General features: G+C 44.0%; 1 long non-coding RNA gene across 3 annotated transcripts in view; it reads right to left on the bottom strand.

Annotated features, from left to right (window-relative positions):
* The window catches only part of LOC138488572 (uncharacterized), a 258066-nt gene that overhangs the window by 138843 nt on the left and 102212 nt on the right, over positions 1-17011 (bottom strand). The gene's annotated exons all lie outside the window — the stretch shown is intronic.

Raw genomic sequence — 17011 nt, 5'->3', positions numbered from 1 at the left:
AAACAAAAAAGGCCTGGCATTTGTTTTTGTTTTTCAAGTAAAGTTAAAGAGCCACGTGGAAAGGGGCCTGCCTGTCATTACCAATGGACAAGAAGCATTTTAATTTTCAAAAGAGGGAGGAATCAAAGATCCCTGTCACATGGAAAACAGGATTTGTACCCATTGAAAATAAAAACGGCCTGCAAATAAAACGGTTTTAAAAAAAAGTAAAAGTGAAAAAATATCACTGTTCACAGAAAAATGTCAGGAAAACAAAACATGATGTGCGGGTTGACCAAAAGCAATGTACATTATGTTTCACCTACACAACTCCAGTCACATTTGAAGAGCCACTTTGTCTTCATGGAAAATGTCAGGCCAAGGCAGTCCCTTTTGCTGGCTGTGGGCAAAACTTCACAAAGGAAAGGTCCCACTCTCAGCCTGGAGGTCACACCTCCCATCTAATGACCAACCACAATAAAAATGTCCTGCTAAAGGCGTTGAAATTCAGTGTTCTCCAAACCTGCTGACTCTTAAAGCAAAAGTTACCCTTGGCTGGAGCATGACTAATGTGTGTGAAAATGGGGGCATCCACTTCAAAGAGCAAGCTTCCAACACAAAGGAGATTGATAAAAAAAACTGTGGGCACGGGCTGACCCAGTGAAAACAAATGGCCAGAAGCAGGAGCGGGACCATTTGTTCCACATGAAGATTTACAATTGGTTTAAAAGGACTATTGTCATTTAGGCATTTTTCTCAGCCGTTATAATGTGGATCGATTACATCAATGTACCATTTTTTATGTAATTTCCAGGTGATTTTGGGAAGATAAAATGCATCTACCTGTGATTGCGGGAACTGTAATGGCCAGTTAATCTAGGTTTCTTCCAGGTCTGAACATGTTCCAAATATGAGAGTTGGTGAGCGGGGGGAAACTGAACTTAGGGATATGTTTAATAACTTACATATTCATAACTGTTATGGTTTTTATGGAAATGGCAGAAAGGTGCCACATGGCCGTGCTACATGATACAAACTTGGTGTTCGGCTTATCTAATTCCCCATGATTAGCGGAAACAGAAAATATGTTGAGTATGGCAGTTGCTGGTAAAATTATGAAATTGTGATACATAACTAGTTTTTGCCAAAAAGTTTAAAGGAGAACAAAGGGGCGATTACAAATGACAATTCCCATATGGTGCTACAGACCCCCAGACCAATCCTGACTTGGAGGCTGGGTTGGGAGGAGAGAGAAGGGTAACAGTCCAATCCTAGTGGCAGGGATTATTGCAGGGTACTTCCCCAAGATTGTAAAATTGGTGGTGTCATCGCAGCTATATAAGGGGGACTGCACTAGGCCATGGAACAGAAAAAAGGAGACGCACAGGGACAGACAGAGAGGAGAGACAGACCATCAAGAAGGCTGAAACTTACCATCTGACAGCTGCAAGGAGACACCAGAGGAGATTGCTGAGAGTGCATCTGGGTGGAGCTGTCTATTCCTAAGAAGGCCTCAAAGCTGACTGGGTCCTATGGTGGAGAGCGGGAGGCCAACTTTGAGAGTGGAGTGACCAGACCCCTGCCCTATCTTTCCAGAGTGTCCTGAGATGCAGTTGGCTTTCCTGAACCTTAAACAGAGGCTTGCTATGTAAGTACAACTGAGCCCTGGGAAACCAAAAGGTGGGGGAGTCTGACTGCCTGGAATCCTTTCCCTTTAGAGTGGGTGGGGGGAAGGGCAAAACTGTCTATATCCTTAGCCTATTTAACCAAAAATATTAATTTAATTAATCCCCCATTTGGCAGAACACTACAGGGTGAATTTTGTTAAAATTCGAAATTAACAAAGCTCACTTCCCAGTGTGTGCTGAAAACTATAGCCTATTTATTAATTGGGTAATCCTTGTTGTCCAGCTGTCCCCGACTTCTTAAGGAAGGGGATGTCTTTGTTCTTAAATCAGTCCAACCTTTTTATATAGCTTCCCCCACACAGGCCTTTCAGTGAGGGGGGGTCTGAAATCCACATTCCCTACAGCATTCCAATTTTTCTGTCTGACTTCCCAACATAGACCAAAGCAAGGGGGGGCTCTGAAAAACAAAGCAATAAATCACCATGTGTTAATTTTAAACTAAAAGTGTGAGCGAAATTATAATTGCCATATGTATTTTTACCAATCTTGAAATCCTACTGCTACACTTTGAAGCCTGCAGGAAAATCAAAATCGCACAAAATGACATAAGTGCCTTTGTTATTGATCAGTGTAATTATTTTGTGCAGTCAAATTTGCAGAAAGTAAGAATTGTGTGTGTGTTCTTTTTAACTCACCTTTTTGATTTATTTATGCTGAGAGAAGTTGATTGTGTGGTGCCACGGATGAAGTGGTTTTGACATTTTTGTGCTAATTTCTATTATTTTGTATTTAAATAAATACCAATATATTTCCCATACAACAGCCTGATTCTTGGCTCATTGTTAGCTCAGGGTAGAGGGATCCAAGGGGCATGCTATGGTCTGAGATAGGGCTAAAGGTTTATTGCATAACCACGTGAGTGGGGAGGGAAGGAACTCCATGTGTTGAGGGTGGCTTATCAATAAACCGTTACATTTCTTTTAAAAGGGTCTACCACCCCAGAGTACCTGAGAGACCACAGGAGAACAGTATCCAAGACAAACTGGGACCCCTGGACGACTCCTGAGGCTAGAAGATGCTCTTCCTCATCACAGTACCTTTGGTGCCTTGGTAGGTGAAGTGGCAGAGTTTCTAGGCTTTACTAGACGATTCCCTCAACAGGTTGAAAGACCCTACACATCTTTGTGCAAACCAGGCACCCTATGAATGGTACACACTGAACTGGCACCGGGTGAGACAGGTCCCAATTCACAAAGATACCCTAAAAAATAAAAAACAAAATAAAATTCCAGATGAACATGTCTCTGGGCCTCATTACGAGCATGCCGGTCCGGTAACAACGGTGCCGGTAAGCCTACCGACACCGTTGTTACCAGACCGGCACTCTCCGAGTCTGTGGGCGGCTGTCATTCCGCCGGCCAGGACTGAACTCGCGGGCGGGATGGCAGCCGCCCGCAGACTTTCCAGGAAGCATCGGCACAGTTATTAACAGTGCCAGTGCTTCCGTCATCCCCATTCCCATTGAGTGCTATGGGACTCAAATGGGAATGGGGATTTACATTTTTCCGGTGCCTGACTTCCAGGAACACCAGGGTCGTAAACTCTGGCGGCAGCCTGCCAGTTTTTCCAGTACGGTTACCGCCGGAGTTGGAATGAGGCTCTCTGTGTCATTGCCCAGGAAGAAGCTATGATTATCCAGTCATCAAGATAGGGAAATATCTCCAGATGAAGTGCTGCCATTACTGGAAACAAGATCTTTGCTTGGAATACTTTATTCAATATAATGCACAAGTACCGCTATATAGAGCCCAACACGGCCTTCATTGCCAACTGCACTTAACCTGAGTGGATTAGCCACTAGTGTGGCCTCATTTTACTAAGCAAGAGTGGTGGTACACATTGTTCCCTGCCCAAATGCACCACTTTCGGTGTGATGGAGAGGTCCTGTGTCGTAATATGTTTTGGCTTTTGCTCTTTGTGACTGAAATGTTGTCAGACGATTGCTGCATTCCTCACCACACAAAGTGGATGATGGTCACAGAAAAGAGCCTCTCAGTAGGCTGGCCTGCTGAGCTGGCACTGAATCTGTTCCCATTGAACACCTGCAATAGTTTGTTGGCTTTGTGCTTTACTTTGTCGGAGCCTGCCAGCCAATGCATTTAACCATACATGGCATCACATTAGCATTCAGGGCTCAAACCTTTGACAAACCGTTGACAAACTTCTCCATTAACTCCCTGTGATTACCGCTCTGTTGCATGCTAAGGCCCCACTGAAAGCAACCTCCCATCCCCCACGCACCTCACTCTGATCTCACTGCCACCATTTTTTCACCCCACATCCTACGTGCGACTGCCTTATGAAAAACAGCATTTCACCAGCCATATTCACTGCTTCTTAAACACTCCCCAAAACTGTCTACTGATTGGAATTTAAGTGTTAACCCCATCTTTGAATATGCCACCACAATTGGTAAAATATTGCAGCTCAGTGGATTATGCACCTAATGCCATAGAACGTTTGACAGTTTCCTCCCAAGCCTTAGGTTTGAATTCGGGCTGCCAGCTCTTCTTTTCATTTCAGAATGTATACATTCAGCAACATTAATTTAAGTAGGACTTTAATCCATTTACATTCGCCACAAAACATTTTTAAAAACAAGTTAGGAGGAGAGCAGCAGTAAACCTGCACTCCCTCAGAGAATGTTTACCACCATTCGGCCCTGACTCTGTTTCTGGCCTTTGTTCTCATTGAAACTACTTTTGATGGGTCTTAAAATAGCTCTTGCATGTGTAAGTGCAATAGTAGGCTGTAACAGGGGTGGAGCCAGCCACAAAAGGTTGGTGGGGGTGTGGGGGGGGTTGGATGGCAGTTTTGAAAGTTGGTAGTGAATGGGGCCATGAAACCTATTGTGCTGTTGACCTGAACCCACCCCCCCCCACCCCCTGATACCAGGAGGCTGAATAGATATGACGCCTTCTTAGATTAGATTCATCTTTCACCCCACCTCACCAGGGGCGTAGCTAGGATTGTGTAGTGAGTCTTCGAACTAATGTAATAGGGTGAGCGGGAGCCAAAAGAGGGAACTGGGCTTGTTCCGCCTCCGGCTGAATCCGCAGGAGCTACTGAGCGTAGTGAGGGAGAGCAAACCACTCAAGGTGGGTTTAGAGGAGTTCTCCCGCCTCAACCCCCCTCTCCTCTCCCGAGAACAATATTTAAATAAGGGGTTAAAATGGTGCATTTTATACTACACTTGCAGTATACATTAGGTAAAAAGACACACAGCTTACAATCAGTTTTGTAGATCAAGACATGAAAAAATCTATTAGATACCTAGTCACCAACAATGCACAGGAGTATTTTAAACACATTTTCGTGATGCCTTTGCCCACTTTATGCCAGTTCTATGCAAGTGTAAAAAAACATTTTCATTCTGATTGTGCCCAAACATGTCTACTCTAGTGCTCCTATATACCAGTATTCCTAATTAAGAAAATACTCATGTTTGCATTTCCCATAATGCCTGTAATGCCCCATTGCAGTATCCTCCACCGACTCCAACCCCTCATTCACATAATAACACTCAAGTTGGCTTTGCCCAAAAACAACCGTAAAACATGCCATGATCCTGGCGAAAAACATTTTCATGCTCGAACGTCCCCTCACCAGGCCCCAGCCTCACAGATACACTCACACACAGATACACTCACGCAGATACACTAGACACACACACGCACACACACAGACACAGACACACACATACAGCTACACACACACACAAAGATACACGAACACAGATACAATAGATACACAGACGCACACATAAAGATACACACACACACACACACACACACACACACACACACACACACACACACACACAAACATACATATTTATGCACACAGATATACACACATTCATACACATTCAGGCACCCATACAGCTGAAGTCATTCAAGCAAGCACCCTCAACATCCACGCTCACTTTATACTGATTCACACGTGCACTCACATCCATGTACACCATTCACACTGCATTCATTCAAATGCATGCGCTTACAGACACACCCTCGCATATAAACATACATACATGCACTTACACACTCTCTGATATGCATGCATGCATGCATATATTCATACATGCATGCAATCCATGCACACCTGTTTCCCTCTCGACCAGCTCAGGTCCTATCCTTTCTATGCTTCTACATGTCACAGGCGATTTAGTTCAACAAAACATCGCTAATCATTGGGGGCATGGAGCAACTAAATTTGAGCCCAGCAGTTAAGCCTTTAGCGGCCACACAGGGGGTCAGTCTATTGATATCATCTCTTGTGCAGGCTTTTGTTCTCTGCCCGTTTGCTGATGCCACAGTCACGTTAACTAATGTTTTCTCAGCTCAGAGAGTGGTGTGTTTAATTACTTTTGAAGTTAAACGTAAGTTTAAAAGTAAAGTAATTACATTGCTCTCTAAAGTGAGAAACGTGACAGCTTCTTGCCAGCTGAGCCCGGGCTGGGCATCAGAGCAGAGTGATGACGTCTGCCTCAAATTGGGCGGGTTTTAACCCTCCCAATCACATGCCTGGCGCCACCCATGGCTTTATAAATGCAGGTCTTTTTTTCGAGAAAAAAAAATGGGCAACAGTAAAATTGAGATTATGTAATTAAACCAGCATGCCAACAAAGAGGGAAGAGAGCCCAGTCAAACACTGAGAGGCATTACCCAACAGTAAACATGGTCAGAGGGCGTTAAAAACATTTAGGGAGCAAAGTATGTTGTCTTTTACAGCCCAGTCCAATAATGTTCAATAACCTTGTGCTTTCTGTGGGGGGCATTTAAAGGCCCCAAACAGAAGTCTCTTTCACATGAATAGCAAGATTTTAAACACTGAAACAAAAAAGGCCTGGCATTTGTTTTTGTTTTTCAAGTAAAGTTAAAGAGCCACATGGAAAGGGGCCTACCTGTCATTACAATGGACAAGAAGCATTTTAATTTTCAAAAGAGGGAGGAATCAAAGATCCCTGTCACATGGAAAACAGGATTTGTACCCATTGAAAATAAAAATGGCCTGCAAATAAAACGGTTTAAAAAAAAAAGTAAAAGTGAAAAAATATCACTGCTCACAGATAAATATCAGGAAAACAAAACATGATGTGCGGGTTGACCAAAAGCAATGTACATTATGTTTCACCTACAAAACTCCAGTCACATTTGAAGAGCCACTTTGTCTTCATGGAAAATGTCAGCCCAAGGCAGTCCCTTTTGCTGGCTGTGGGCAAAACTTCACAAAGGAAAGCTCCCACTCTCAGCCTGGAAGTCACATCTCCCATCTAATGACCAACCACAATAAAAATGTCCTGCTAAAGGTGTTGAAATTCAGTGTTCTCCAGACCTGCTGGCTCTTAAAGCAAAAGTTACCCTTGTCTGGAGCATGACTAATATGTGTGAAAATGGGGGCACCCACTTCAAAGAGCTTGCTTCCAACACAAAGGAGATTGATAAAAAAACTGTGGGCACGGGCTGACACAGTGAAAACAAATGGCCGGAAGCAGGAGCAGGACTATTTGTTCCACATGAAGATTCACAATTGGTTTTAAAGGACTATTGTCATTTAGGCCTTTTTCTCAGCCATTATAAGGCGGATCGATTCCATCTATGTACCATTTTTTATGTAATTTCCAGGTGATTTTGGGAAGATAAAATGCATCTACCTGTGATTGCGGGAACTGTAATGGCCAGTTAATCTAGGTTTCTGCCAGGTCTGAACATGTTCCAAATATGAGAGTTGGTGAGCGGGGGGAAACTGAACTTAGGGATATGTTTAATAACTTACATATTCATAACTGTTATGGTTTTTATGGAAATGGCAGAAAGGTGCCACATGGCCCTGATACATGATACAAACTTGGTGTTCGGCTTATCTAATTCCCCATGATTAGCGGAAACAGAAAATATGTTGAGTATGGCAGTTGCTGGTAAAATTATGAAATTGTGATACATAACTAGTTTTTCCAAAAAGTTTAAAGGAGAACAAAGGGGCGATTACAAATGACAATTCCCATATGGTGCTACAGACCCCCAGACCAATCCTGACTTGGAGGCTGGGTTGGGAGGAGAGAGAAGGGTAACAGTCCAATCCTAGTGGCAGGGATTATTGCAGGGTACTTCCCCAAGATTGTAAAATTGATGATGTCATCGCAGCTATATAAGGGGGACTGCACTAGGCCATGGGACAGAAAAAAGGAGACGCACAGGGACAGACAGAGAGGAGAGACAGACCATCAAGAAGGCTGAAACTTACCATCCGACAGCTGCAAGGAGACACCAGAGGAGATTGCTGAGAGTGCATCTGGGTGGAGCTGTCTATTCCTAAGAAGGCCTCAAAGCTGATTGGGTCCTATGGTGGAGAGCGGGAGGCCAACTTTGAGAGTGGAGTGACCAGACCCCTGCCCTATCTTTCCAGAGTGTCCTGAGATGCAGTTGGCTTTCCTGAACCTTAAACAGAGGCTTGCTATGTAAGTACAACTGAGCCCTGGGAAACCAAAAGGTATGGGAGTCTGACTGCCTGGAATCCTTTCCCTGTAGAGTGGGTGGGGGGAGGGGAAAAACTGCCTATATCCTTAGCCTATTTAACCAAAAATATTAATTTAATTAATCCCCCATTTGGCAGAACACTACAGGGTGAATTTTGTTAAAATTCGAAATTAACAAAGCTCACTTCCCAGTGTGTGCTGAAAACTATAGCCTATTTATTAATTGGCTAATCCTTGTTGTCCAGCTGACCCCGACTTCTTAAGGAAGGGGGTGTCTTTGTTCTTAAATCAGTCCAACCGTTTTATATAGCTTCCCCCACACAGGCCTTTCAGTGAGGGGGGGGGGCTGAAATCCACATTCCCTAAAGCATTCCAATTTTTCTGTCTGACTTCCCAACATAGACCAAAGCAAGGGAGGGCTCTGAAAAACAAAGCGATAAATCACCATGTGTTCATTTTAAACCAAAAGTGTGAGCGAAATTATAATTGCCATATGTATTTTTACCAATCTTGAAATCCTACTGCTACACTTTGAAGCCTGCAGGAAAATCAAAATCGCACAAAATGACATAAGTGCCTTTGTTATTGATCAGTGTAATTATTTTGTGCAGTCAAATTTGCAGAAAGTAAGAATTGTGTGTGTGTTCTTTTTAACACACCTTTTTGATTTATTTATGCTGAGAGAAGTTGATTGTGTGGTGCCACGGATGAAGTGGTTTTGACATTTTTGTGCTAATTTCTATTATTTTTTATTTAAATAAATACCAATATATTTCCCATACAACGGCCTGATTCTTGGCTCATTGTTAGCTCAGGGTAGAGGGATCCAAGGGGCATGCTATGTGTCTGAGATAGGGCTAAAGGTTTGTTGCATAACCACGTGAGTGGGGAGGGAAGGAACTCCCTGTGTTGAGTGTGGCTTATCAATAAACTGTTACATTTCTTTTAAAAGGGTCTACCACCCCAGAGTACCTGAGAGACCACAGGAGAACATTATCCAAGACGAACTGGGACCCCTGGACGACTCCTGAGGCTAGAAGATGCTCTTCCTCGTCACAGTACCTTTGGTGCCTTGGTAGGTGAAGTGGCAGAGTTTCTAGGCTTTACTAGACGATTCCCTCAACAGGTTGAAAGACCCTACACATCTATGTGCAATCCAGTGAATGGTACACACTGAACTGGCACCGGGTGAGACAGGTCCCAATTCACAAAGATACCCTAAAAAATAAAAAACAAAATAAAATTCCAGATGAACATGTCTCTGGGCCTCATTACGAGCATGCCGGTCCGGTAACAATGGTGCCGGTAAGCCTACCAGCACCGTTGTTACCAGACCGGCACACTCCGAGTCTGTGGGCGGCTGTCATTCCGCCGGCCAGGACTGAACTCGCGGGCGGGATGGCAGCCGCCCGCAGACTTTCCAGGAAGCATCGGCACTGTTATTAACAGTGCCAGTGCTTCCGTCATCCCCATTCCCATTGAGTGCTATGGGACTCAAATGGGAATGGGGATTTACATTTTTCCGGTGCCTGACTTCCAGGAACACCAGGGTTGTAAACTCTGGCGGCAGCCTGCCAGTTTTTCCAGCACGGTTACCGCCGGAGTTGGAATGAGGCTCTGTGTGTCATTGCCCAGGAAGAAGCTATAATTATCCAGTCATCTAGATAGGGAAATATCTCCAGATGAAGTGCTGCCATTACTGGAAACAAGATCTTTGCTTGGAATACTTTATTCAATATAATGCACAAGTACCGCTATATAGAGCCCAATGCGGCCTTCATTGCCAACTGCACTTAACCTGAGTGGATTAGCTACTAGTGTGGCCTCATTTTACTAAGCAAGAGTGGTGGTACACATTGTTCCCTGCCCAAATGCACCTCTTTCGGTGTGATGGAGAGGTCCTGTGTCGTAATATGTTTTGGCTTTTGCTCTTTGTGACTGAAATGTTGTCAGACGATTGCTGCATTCCTCACCACACAAAGTGGATGATGGTCACAGAAAAGAGCCTTTCAGTAGGCTGGCCTGCTGAGCTGGCACTGAATCTGTTCCCATTGAACACCTGCAATAGTTTGTTGGCTTTGTGCTTTACTTTGTCGGAGCCTGCCAGCCAATGCATTTAACCATACATGGCATCACATTAGCATTCAGGGCTCAAACCTTTGACAAACCGTTGACAAACTTCTCCATTAACTCCTGTGATTACTGCTCTGTCGCATGCTAAGGCCCCACTGAAAGCAACCTCCCATCCCCCACGCACCTCCCTCTGATCTCACTGCCACAATTTGTTCACCCCTCAACCTACGTGAGACTGCGTTATGAAACACAGCATTCCACCAGCCATATTCACTGCTTCTTAAACACTCCCCAAAACTGTCTACTGATTGGAATTTAAGTGTTAACCCCATCTTTGAATATGCCACCACAATTGGTAAAATATTGCAGCTCAGTGGATTATGCGCCTAATGCCATAGAACGTTTGATAGTTTCCTCCCAAGCCTTAGGTTTGAATTCGGGCTGACAGCTCTTCTTTTCATTTCAGAATGTATACATTCAGCAACATTAATTTAAGTAGGACTTTAATCCATTTACATTCGCCACAAAAGTTTTTTAAAACAAGTTGCGAGGAGAGCAGCAGTAAACCTGCACTCCTTCAGAGAATGTTTACCACCATTCGGCCCTGACTATGTTTCTGGCCTTTGTTCTCATTGAAACTACTTTTGATGGGTCTTAAACTAGCTCTTGCATGTGTAAGTGCAATAGTAGGCTGTAACAGGGGTGGAGCCAGCCACAAAAGGTTGGGGGGCGTGTGGGGGGTTTGGATGGCAGTTTTGAAAGTTGGTAGTGAATGGGGCCATGAAACCTATTGTGCTGTTGACCTGAACCCACCCACCCACCCCCTGATACCAGGAGGCTGAATAGATATGACGCCTTCTTAGATTAGATGCATCTTTCACCCCACCTCACCAGGGGCGTAGCTAGGATTGTGTAGTGAGTCCTCGAACTAATGTAGTAGGGTGAGCGGGAGCCAAAAGAGGGAACTGGGCTTGTTCCGCTTCCAGCTGAATCCGCAGGAGCTACTGAGCGTAGTGAGGGAGAGCAAACCACTCAAGGTGGGTTTCATGTCTCCCGACTCAACCCCTCACTCCTCCCCCCAAGAACAATATTTAAATAAGGGGTTAAAATGGTGCATTTTATACTTCACTTGCAGTATACATTAGGTAAAAAGACACACAGCTTACAATCGGTTTTGTAGATCAAGACATGAAAAAATCTATTAGATACCTAGTCACCAACAATGCACAGGAGTATTTTAAACACATTTTCGTGATGCCTTTGCCCACTTTATGCCAGTTCTATGCAAGTGTAAAAAACCATTTTCATTCTGATTGTGCCCAAACATGTCTACTCTAGTGCTCCTATATACCAGTATTCCTAATTATGAAAATACTCATGTTTGCATTGCCCATAATGCCTGTAATGCCCCATTGCAGTATCCTCCACCGACTCCAACCCCTCATTCACATAATAACACTCAAGTTGGCTTTGCCCAAAAACAACCGTAAAACATGCCATGATCCTGGCGAAAAACATTTTCATGCTCGAACGTCCCCTCACCAGGTCCCAGCCTCACAGATACACTCACACACAGATACACTCACGCAGATACACTAGACACACACATGCACACACACACACACAGACACACACATACAGCTACACACACACACAAAGATACACGAACACAGATACAATAGATACACACACAGACGCACACATAAAGATATACACGCACACACACACACACACACACACACACACACAAACAGATACACGAACACACATATTTACGCACACAGATGTATACACATTCATACACATTCAGGCACCCATACAGCTGAAGTCATTCAAACAAGCACCCTCAACATCCACGCTCACTTTATTCTGATTCACACGTGCACTCACATCCATGTACACCATTCACACTGCATTCATTCAAATGCATGCGCTTACAGACACCCCCTCGCATATAAACATACATACATGCACTTACACACTCTCTGATATGCATGCATGCATATATTCATACATGCATGCAATCCATGCACACCTGTTTCCCTCTCGACCAGCTCAGGTCCTATCCTTTCTATGCTTCTGCATGTCACAGGCGATTTAGTTCAACAAAGCATCGCTAATCATTGGGGGCATGGAGCAACTAAATTTGAGCCCAGCAGTTAAGCCTTTAGCGGCCACACATGGGATCGGTCTGTTGATATCATCTATTGTGCAGGCTTTTGTTCTCTGCCCGATTGCTGATGCCACAGTCACGTTAACTAATGTTTTCTCAGCTCAGAGAGTGGTGTGTTTAATTACTTTTGAAGTTAAATGTAAGTTTAAAAGTGAAGTAATTACATTGCTCTCTAAAGTGAGAAACGTGACAGCTTCTTGCCAGCTGAGCCCGGGCTGGGCATCCATGGCTTTATAGCTGCAGGTCTTTTTTTCGAAAACAAAATGGGCAACAGTAAAATTGAGATTATGTAATTAAACCAGCATGCCAACAAAGAGAGAAGAGAGCCCAGTCAAACACTGAGAGGCATTACCCAACAGTAAACATGGTCAGAGGGCGTTAAAAACACTTAGGGAGCAACGTATGTTGTCTTTTACAGCGCAGTCCAATAATGTTCAATAACCTTGTGCTTTCTGTGGGGGGCATTTAAAGGCCCCAAACAGAAGTCTCTTTCACATGAATAGCAAGATTTTAAACACTGAAACAAAAAAGGCCTGGCATTTGTTTTTGTTTTTCAAGTAAAGTTAAAGAGCCACATGGAAAGGGGCCTACCTGTCATTACCAATGGACAAGAAGCATTTTAATTTTCAAAAGAGGGAGGAATCAAAGATCCCTGTCACATGGAAAACAGGATTTGTACCCATTGAAAATAAAAACGGCCTGCAAATAAAACGGTTTAAAAAAAAAAGTAAAAGTGAAAAAATATCACTGCTCACAGATAAATGTCAGGAAAACAAAACATGATGTGCGGGTTGACCAAAAGCAATGTACATTATGTTTCACCTACAAAACTCCAGTCACATTTGAAGAGCCACTTTGTCTTCATGGAAAATGTCAGCCCAAAGCAGTCCCTTTTGTTGGCTGTGGGCAAAACTTCACAAAGGAAAGCTCCCAAGCCTGGAAGTCACATCTCCCATCTAATGACCAACCACAATAAAAATGTCCTGCTTAAGGCGTTGAAATTCAGTGTTCTCCAGACCTGCTGGCTCTTAAAGCAAAAGTTACCCTTTTCTGGAGCATGACTAATATGTGTGAAAATGGGGGCACCCACTTCAAAGAGCTTGCTTCCAACACAAAGGAGATTGATAAAAAAAACTGTGGGCACAGACTGACCCAGTGAAAACAAATGGCCGGAAGCAGAAGCAGGACCATTTGTTCCACATGACGATTCACAATTGGTTTAAAAGGACTCTTGTAATTTAGGCCTTTTTCTCAGCTATTATAAGGCGGATCGATTCCATCTATGTACCATTTTTTATGTAATTTCCAGGTGATTTTGGGAAGATAAAATGCATCTACCTGTGATTGCGGGAACTGTAATGGCCAGTTAATCTAGGTTTCTGCCAGGTCTGAACATGCTCCAAATATGAGAGTTGGTGAGCGAGTGGAAAATTAACTTAGGGATATGTTTAATAACTTACATATTCATAACTGTTATGGTTTTTATGGAAATGGCAGAAAGGTGCCACATGGCCGTGCTACATGATACAAACTTGGTGTTCGGCTTATCTAATTCCCCATGATTAGCGGAAGCAGAAAATATGTTGAGTATGGCAGTTGCTGGTAAAATTATGAAATTGTGATACATAACTAGTTTTTGCCAAAAATTTTAAAGGAGAACAAAGGGGCGATTATAAATGACAATTGCCATATGATGCTACAGACCCCTAGACCAATCCTGACTAGGATTGGTAACGGTCCAATCCTAGTGGCAGGGATTATTGCAGGGTACTTCCCCAAGATTGTAAAATTGGTGGTGTCATCGCAGCTATATAAGGGGGACTGCACTAGTCCATGGGACAGAAAAAAGGAGAAGCACAGGGACAGACAGAGAGGAAAGACAGACCATCAAGAAAGCTGAAACTTACCATCTGACAGCTGCAAGGAGACACCAAAGGAGATTGCTGAGAGTGCATCTGGGTGCAGCTGTCTAATTCTAAGAAGGCCTCAAAGCTGACTGGGTCCTATGGTGGAGAGCGGGAGGCCATCTTTGCGAGTGGAGTGACCAGACCCCTGTCCTATCTTTCCAGAGTGTCCTGAGATGCAGTTGGCTTTCCTGTACCTTAAACAGAGGCTTGCTATGTAAGTACAACTGAGCCCTGGGAAACCAAAAGGTGGGGCAGTCTGACTGCCTGGAATCCTTTCCCTTTAGAGTGGGTGGTGGGGAGGGGCAAACCTGTCTATATTCTTAGCCTATTTAACCAAAAATATTAATTTAATTAATCCCCCATTTGGCAGAACACTACAGGGTCAATTTTGTTAAAATTCGAAATTAACAAAGCTCACTTCCCAGTGTGTGCTGAAAACTATAGCCTATTCATTAATTGGGTAATCCTTGTTGTCCAGCTGACCCCGACTTCTTAAGGAAGGGGGTGTCTTTGTTCTTAAATCAGTCCAACCTTTTTATATAACTTCCCCAACACAGGCCTTTCAGTGAAGGGGGGGGGGTCTGAAATCCACATTCCCTAAAGCATTCCAATTTGTCTGTCTGACTTCCCAACATAGACCAAAGCAAGGGGGGGGGGTCCGAAAAACAAAGCGATAAATCACCATGTGTTCATTTTAAACCAAAAGTATGGGCGAAATTATAATTGCCATATGTATTTTTACCAATCTTGAAATCCTACTGCTACCCTTTGAAGCCTGCAGGAAAATCAAAATCGCACAAAATGACATAAGTGCCTTTGTTATTGATCAGTGTAATTATTTTGTGCAGTCAAATTTGCAGAAAGTAAGAATTGTGTGTGTGCTCTTTTTAACTCCCCTTTGTGATTTATTTATGCTGAGAGAAGTTGATTGTGTGGTGCCACGGATGAAGTGGTTTTGACATTTTTGTGCTAATTTCTATTATTTTTTATTTAAATAAATACCAATATATTTCCCATACAACGGCCTGATTCTTGGCTCATTGTTAGCTCAGGGTAGAGGGATCCAAGGGGCATGCTAGGTGTCTGAGATAGGGGTAAAGGTTTGTTGCATCACCACGTGAGTGGGGAGGGAAGGAACTCCCTGTGTTGAGGGTGGCTTATCATTAAACCGTTACATTTCTTTTAAAAGGGTCTACCACCCCAGAGTACCTGAGAGACCACAGGAGAACAGTATCCAAGACGAATCTGTGACCCCTGGACGACTCCTGAGGCTAAAAGATGCTCTTCCTCGTCACAGTACTTTTGGTGCCTTGGTAGGTGAAGTGGCAGAGTTTCTAGGCTTTACTTACTAGACGATTCCCTCAACAGGTTGAAAGACCCTACACATCTATGTGCAAACCAGGCACCCTATGAATGGTCAGACTGAACTGGCGCCGGGTGAGACAGGTCCCAATTCACAAAGATACCCTAAAAAATAAAAAACAAAATAAAATTCCAGATGAACATGTCTCTGGGCCTCATTACGAGCATGCCGGTCCGGTAACAATGGTGCCGGTAAGCCTACCGGCACCGTTATTACCAGACCGGCACACTACGAGTCTGTGGGCGGCTGCCATCCCGCCGGCCAGGACTGAACTTGCGGGCGGGATGGCAACCGCCGGCAGACTTTCCAGGAAGCATCAGCACCGTTATTAAAAGTGCCAGTGCTTCCGTCATCCCCATTCCCATTGAGTGCTATGGGACTCAAATGGGAATGGGGATTTACATTTTTGAGGTGCCGGACTTCCAGGACCACCAGGGTCGTAAACTCTTGCGGCAGCCTGCCAGTTTTACCAGCACGGTTACCGCCGGAGTTGGAATGAGGCTCTCTGTGTCATTGCCCAGGAAGAAGCTATGATTAACCAGTCATCTAGACAGGGAAATATCTCCAGATGAAGTGCTGCCATTACTGGAAACAAGATCTTTGCTTGGAATACTTTATTCAATATAATGCACAAGTACCGCTATATAGAGCCCAACGCGGCCTTCATTGCCAGCTGCACTTAATCTGAGTGGATTAGCCATTAGTGTTGTCTCATTTTACTAAGCAAGAGTGGTGGTACACATTGTTCCCTGCCCAAATGCACCTCTTTCGGTGTGATGGAGAGGTCCTGTGTCGTAATATGTTCTGGCGTTTGCTCTTTGTGACTGAAATGTTGTCAGACGATTGCTGCATTTCTCACCACACAAAGTGGATGATGGTCACAGAAAAGAGTCTTTCAGTAGGCTGGCCTGGGGTGAACCAACTGCTGAGCTGGCACTGAATCTGTTCCCATTGAACACCTGCAATAGTTTGTTGGCTTTGTGCTTTACTTTGTCGGAGCCTGCCAGACAATGCATTTAACCACACATGGCATCACATTAGCATTCAGGGCTCAAACCTTTGACAAACCGTTGACAAACTTCTCCATTAACTCCCTGTGATTACCGCTCTGTTGCATGCTAAGGCCCCACTGAAAGCAACCTCCCATCCCCCACGCACCTCACTCTGATCTCACTGCCACCATTTTTTCACCCCACATCCTACGTGCGACTGCCTTATGAAAAACAGCATTTCACCAGCCATATTCACTGCTTCTTAAACACTCCCCAAAACTGTCTACTGATTGGAATTTAAGTGTTAACCCCATCTTTGAATATGCCACCACAATTGGTAAAATATTGCAGCTCAGTGGAT

The sequence above is a fragment of the Ambystoma mexicanum genome, chromosome 9 (assembly GCF_040938575.1).
Source record: "Ambystoma mexicanum isolate Mex_15411 chromosome 9, UKY_AmexF1_1, whole genome shotgun sequence".
Taxonomy (NCBI): domain Eukaryota; kingdom Metazoa; phylum Chordata; class Amphibia; order Caudata; family Ambystomatidae; genus Ambystoma; species Ambystoma mexicanum.
Note: the sequence above shows the minus strand (reverse complement) of the source record. Positions and strands in the feature narration are given on the sequence as shown.